Source organism: Mauremys mutica, chromosome 12, assembly GCF_020497125.1.
Source record: "Mauremys mutica isolate MM-2020 ecotype Southern chromosome 12, ASM2049712v1, whole genome shotgun sequence".
Lineage (NCBI taxonomy): Eukaryota > Metazoa > Chordata > Testudines > Geoemydidae > Mauremys > Mauremys mutica.
Genome location: NC_059083.1, coordinates 49,356,662 through 49,361,302, shown reverse-complemented (window position 1 = coordinate 49,361,302; position 4,641 = coordinate 49,356,662). Strand labels below are relative to the sequence as shown.

Here is a 4,641-nt window from a genome sequence, read left to right as displayed (position 1 = left end):
TTAAAGGCTGTAGCATACTGCCTGGGGGGCACTGGAAATAGTTTGAACAGGCTGGGCCACACTGGAGTAACCCACTGAGAGTTATAGAGACACACAAGAGAATCTGGGCAGGCCAGGAGAATGCAAATCAGACAGGTTGTATTCCTGTAATTTAAGAGCAAAGCCAAATTAATTTAGCTTTTAGTGTAGTATGAGATTAGATGAGTTTAATTATCTGTGCAGGGCTCTGGTAGGAGCTGTCCTTCAACCCCTATCTTATGCTTTCAAATTCATCATATCTCAACTCAGACCAAAATCATCTCCTGACTCTCTGCCATTGACTTCTTCATTTTGGCTCTTTGAAGAGACCTTGACTAGGTAATCAGACAGACAATTGGTATCTGCTCAAAGTGTAGCTTCAGAAGAATGGATTTTAGGTAGGTCATTTGCATAATCTACACCCCCAACAATTTCATTGAAAATCCACTTCACACGTATTATCCCAAAAAGTCCTTTGAAGTCCCCAATATCTCCCAGCAATTGCATTATTCATGTCTTCCTCCTAAAGAAGCACCATGCAACATAAACATTTGCATTTTTAATGCAATGAAGTCCAAGGATGTGAAACTTAATTCAATAACATTTGTTCAAGGATCATGTTATATCTGCAATATAGTGTTTTGCACGCTTGCACTCTATATTGCACTCTTGAACCTGTTGCTGAACTTACTTAACTCAAATCTTCTTAACCTTACTCCAATCCATATGGGGTTGGTCCTTCACTTCCTTTTTCTCCATTCCGGTCTGTCTTGAATGGTAATCTTTGGAAACTCTGCAGCTAATCATGTCCTTTAGTATGACACCCATCCATTTAGTTCTGGGTCTGCCAACCCTTCTCTTTCCCTCCACTTTTAAATTTAACTCCCTGTTTCCTATATATTCTTCTGATTTTCTTTTCACATGGACAAACCATCTATATGCCTTGATTCCCTCTGCTTTTCTATAATTGGTACCAACTTCACATTTCCCCTACTTCATTCGTTCCAAACATGGTCCATCCATGGAACTCCAAGTATCCATCTCTACATTTTCATTTCCATTGTATTCAAGATCTGCTCCTGTCTCTTCCTCAGTGCCCAGAATTCAGAGCCCTGTGAAAATGCAGGCCTAATTAACATCTTGCAGATCTCACTTTTCAGTGTGGTAGGTTTAGTGAAAATACAAATACTCATATAAATAGGCATATAATGCCCAATCCTTCAAGAACATTACTCCTGTGAAGATGTTATACACATGAATAATTTTACTGAAATTACGTTTGAGTACCGACTCCTAGCACGAGTGATTAGATTGATTAGATTCAGTCTTGCAGGTGGTCTATAAGTGGAAATCTTCTAAGCCTCAGTTGGAGGCAAACAGGCTGTAGGGGTATGTCCATTTAGTCTACACATTCAAGTGCATGCAGTATCATATCTCTAGAGAAGAAGAGATTCACAAAAATATAATAGGGAAATGAAGAAGCCCACTCAGTGGTGACCTCCTCCCTTTCTTCCTGTAGGGTTATTATAATTAATTATGACAACATATTTTGAAGGGATATTATACATCATGTTTCATGGATTAAGCCACATAACTCAGTCACTGTCCCACATTAAACAATTTTAAACAAGGTTCAGAGTTCGCTTTTCAGAGACCTCAGTCTGCTTAGTACCTTGGGAAACACACCAAAAAAAATCTCTTTTTATAACCTTTTATTAAAGACAAGAAGTAAAAATTAATTTGAACTGTAAAATTTAAAATCAGGCTTTCATTTTAATAACATCTCTTTTTCTTGAGCTGGAGACAGTTTTTAAAAAACAATTAGATAAGTTCATGGAGGATAGGTTATCAATGGTTATTAGTCCAGAAGGCCAGAGAGGCAACCCCCTGTTCTGGTTGTCCCTAAACCTCTGACTGCCAGAAGCTGGGACTGGACGACAGGGGATGTATCACTCAATAATTGTCTGTTCTGTTCATTCTCTTTGAAGTATCTGTCACTGGCCACTGGCAGAACCATGATACTGGGCTAGATGGACCGTTGGTCTGACCTGGGATGGTCTTTCATTTGTTCTGATGTTCTAGTATGATAATAGGTGGTTCCCTAGTCAATGGGAGATGCTGAGGAGTGGGGTGTGATCTAAGCCCTGCTGCTGTCAAAGTGTTCAGTCCCCCTATCCCGATGAGGGAAACAAATCCTTCTGCAGGTCATTCTCAGCTAGGAACCCTCTAACCCCACCTAAGGTTTTTTTCACGTGAAGCTGGGGCTGGAGGAGGAAGTAGAAGGAGGAGACCGCACAAAACTTTTATCCCAATGGTCAGGGTAGTCACCTGGAATATGAGAGAACCCCAATTCAAGTGCCTGATAAAGGGACAGGATTTAAACACTGGATCTGTCCCCACCCACATGAATGCCCTAACCACCAGGATATGCTTATGTGGGTCTCTTGCTAACTCTCCTGTTCAAACCTAATTCCGTTGTGGATCTAGCCCTCCCTGGGGAGTAAACCCATTGGCTCAAATGATTATTATATTATTCTTATGAATTATTATTGAAAATCCTTGAGATTTTAGTAGGATAGAATAAGATAACTGATATTAAATGGAATTTCATCAATTAGTCAAAAAAAAAAAAAAGAACAGACATTAATAGATTAATAGAACTTGCCAGAATCTCAGCTGGCATGAAGTGGCCATAGATCCCCTGAAGTCAGTGGGCCAGATTAAAGAGATATGGAGATAGAGGAAAGGAAGAAATGTGTGAATGACTCTACAGCCAGGTGCTCAGCGCACTCACTCTGGATTTAGGAGACCCAAGATCCAATCCCCCGTACTCCAATGGCTCTTGTACAACTGGGAATCTGGTCTGCTGACTTCAATGAAGCCATGCTCATTTAGACCAACTGAGGATTTGTCTGAATTACCTGAGCTGAGAATTTCCCAAACACAAGTTATCCACAGTTCTATGCTCTCTACGGTAAGAATATGTAATTTAATTTATTTAAGATCAACAACATTACTTGAGAAACTTTAATTTCCCCAACATTGTGCTTAGAGCTGTTTTCACCTCCTTGTTTTTCAAGCTGTAGATGATGGGGTTTAAAATGGGGGTCAATACACTGTACTGGATGGAGACTATTTCATCCAGCACCACAGAAGAGACTGAGTTGGGTTTTGTGTACTGGAAAAAAGCTCTCAGGTACAACAAGCCAACCACAATAAGGTGGGAGCTGCAGGTGGAGAAGGCTTTATGCCTGCCCTCTGCAGAGCGTATCCTCAGGACGGTGGAGATGATGTCAATATAGGAGATCAGCGTGAGGAGGAAGGAGCTTGACCCAAATATCACAACAGAAGTATCAAACACCACTTGAGTGGTAAGGGTCTCAGTGCAGGACAGCTCTAACAGAGGAGGGAGCTCACAGCTGAAATGGCTGATTTGATTGGGCCCACAGAAATGCAAATTTAAGGTAAAAACAATATTAAGAAGGGCATAAAAGAAGGCTGTGGTCCATGCCCCACTCACCAACAGAACACAGATCCCTTTGCTCATTCTCTCCATGTAACGCAACGGGTCACAGATGGCAGCGTAGCGGTTATAAGCCATGGCTGAGAGAATGAACATTTCAGCACAAGCTGAGAGGAGGAAGAAGAATATCTGAGCAATGCAGCCATTGACAGAAATAGGTTTGTGCATTGCTAAGAAGTTCCTCAGAGCGTTAGGCACCGTGACTGCAGGAATAGCAGATATCAACAAAGGATAAATGGAAAAGGAAGAAGTACATAGGTGTGTGAAGGTGAGAATCAGCTCTTATCACTCCCATGATCACTATGTTACCACCCAGAGTGATTAGGTAAATAACTAAAAACACAAGGAAGAGGAAAATCTGCATCTGTGGGTCATTGGAAAGTCCCAGGAGAATAAATTCAATCTCTGTGGTTTGATTTTTCATTTTCATTTATACAGAAAATCTCTGACCTAGAAGACCAGAAAAAATGGAATTAACACTTATTATGAAAATAAATTGAAATAGTATGTGGAGATTATCTGTTCCAGAATGCAATAGACTCTTATTGCATTCTGTAAAATGTGTGTTTTAACTATACTAAATTTAGAGAAAGAGAGAAAGAGAGACGTGAGATGGTATTGTGTGTTTTAAATAAGCAAAATAAGTTGGATACACAAAAGGACTTGGGCACCTAACTGCCACTTTAGATGCCTAAATCCAAGAATCACATGCTATTGGTATTCACAATTTCTCTGCTCAGCTGTGACTAAGGGATATTCTTATGCGAGGCTCCGTCAATCTCTCGCCTTGAAGCTGTACCTTGGTGGATACATAATAAAAGAGGCAGTGCAGGGTTACTGGATACTTGGTCTTCTGCATGTGGGGTGAGTGTTCAAGCCACCAGTCTATAGAAGAATTTATTATCTCTCTGCAATCTGGCTTTATGACTTCAGTAGAGCTACTGCTGCATTACACCAGCATGGATCTGGCAGACTGGCAGCAATGAAACTATGGCCAGTTTACAATAGCTTGACATCTGGTCAAATCTATAAAATAATCTCCTTCTCCATTACAGTCAATCAGTTGTTCTAGACTATTTAGTTGAAAACAATATTTAATA

At 40.4% G+C, this 4,641-nt stretch overlaps 1 pseudogene; it reads right to left on the bottom strand.

The window, feature by feature from the left end:
* Positions 1 to 3,031: 3,031 nt before the first annotated feature.
* LOC123346873 lies at positions 3,032 to 3,965 on the bottom strand (annotated as a pseudogene).
* Positions 3,966 to 4,641: the final 676 nt, after the last annotated feature.